Here is a 1,622-nt window from a genome sequence, read left to right as displayed (position 1 = left end):
AGACAGGGTTTCTCTGTGTAGCCTGGCTGTCCTGGAAACTCACTTTGTAGACCAGGTTAGCCTCAAACTCAGAAATCCGCCTGCCTCTGCCTCCCGAGTGCTGGGATTAAAGGCGTGCGCCACCACTGCCTGGCACTTTTAAGACATTTGACACCACAAGGAGGGAAACATGAGAAACAAACTAGGATTCCAAAAAGGCAACCTTCTTATCCCTGGAAATGCCCCTCCCCCACCCCTCACATCAAACTCTGAAGAGCAGGCCAGGAGCTTGGCAGGGTCCACACCTCCTGCCTTTCAACACTCCCTGCCACAACACTTCCACCCATTGGCCTCAGACACCTTCAGGACCTGTTTCAACATTTCTGTGTAGCCCAACTGGCAGAAAGATAATCAGTACACACACCAGGAAATACACCCCAGAAAACGTACACGCAGAGTGAGAAGGGGGAACGGAGGAAGCTGAGGTCCGTGACTGCAGAGAACTGGAGCCTACAGGATGGAGGTGGTAGTTATTTCTCTGAGGGCAGCCCTTCAAATGCCCACTCCCTGGGGTTTAGATGGATGGAGAACGCTAGAGGGAGGGAGGCGAGGCATAGTGTGCTCCAGCCTGGGCTCCCCAAGAGGCAGACTTCCAGCCAGGGATTTCATGAGATAGCTTATTCCATGCTAAGACAAACGTGTAGAGGAATGGGGCTGAGATAAAGAAGAGAAGGAGCGGAGAAAGCGTGTGTGAACACACACGTTACCTCAGTGTGCTGTGGGAGCCAGTGTGGAACACCCTGGTGTTCCTCCTGAGGCAGGCAGTGAGGGCTGCTGGTGCGGTAGATGTTCACTTGACAATTCTAGCCTGCCGTACCTGTTCGGAGAGCAGGTCTCAGCAGCCAGAGGAGGCTCTGGCAGACAGGGTGGGCTGGTTTGCACAGAAATGGAGAGACCTAGGAGGTATGGGCTGGACACTGGAGCCTCCTGGGTTAGGCCCACTCCTTCCTGCTACAGATTTGTTGATGATCGCAGTTTCTGCAAAGAAGAGTGCTTCTGGAGCCAGTGATGTGCTAGTTAGTGCACACTTGTAATCTCAGGACACAGGAAGGAGAGGCAGAAGGATTTAATTAAGGCCAGCCTTGGCTACATGAGACCCAGCCCTCAAAAATGACAAAACAAGAGTGTTCAGAGACCCAGCTGCCACCCACTGCTACACTGGCTCCGAGTGCTCCCACAATTCCTGGTGTTCATTGTTGAGCTCCTGTTCCTTATACTGCACACAGTGGTCCCTACTCTAGGGGGATAGCGAGTCTTTGTCTGTGCAGCCCTGAGCTCCTGATCCCACTCTCTGCTTGGATGGCAGTTATTTTGTTGTCCATAGTTGTCATCACTGGTCAGAGAAATATCTAGAAGAGCCCCACTGAGCCCCTTGAGTTCTGAGCATGTAATCCCAAACCAGCCAATTTCCTCATGATGACAACCTCCATTGTCCCCACTGCTATGTTGGCATAATGGGCCTAATCTGATAAGGTTAGGCTTAAATTCATGTATTCCTGACTCTCATCTTTCTTCTCCTTATATGCACATCTCAATCTCTCCCTCTCTCTCTCTCTCTCTCTCTCTCTCTCTCTCTCTCTCTC

The sequence above is a fragment of the Mus pahari genome, chromosome 2 (genome assembly GCF_900095145.1).
Source record: "Mus pahari chromosome 2, PAHARI_EIJ_v1.1, whole genome shotgun sequence".
NCBI classification, from domain to species: domain Eukaryota; kingdom Metazoa; phylum Chordata; class Mammalia; order Rodentia; family Muridae; genus Mus; species Mus pahari.
Note: the sequence above shows the minus strand (reverse complement) of the source record.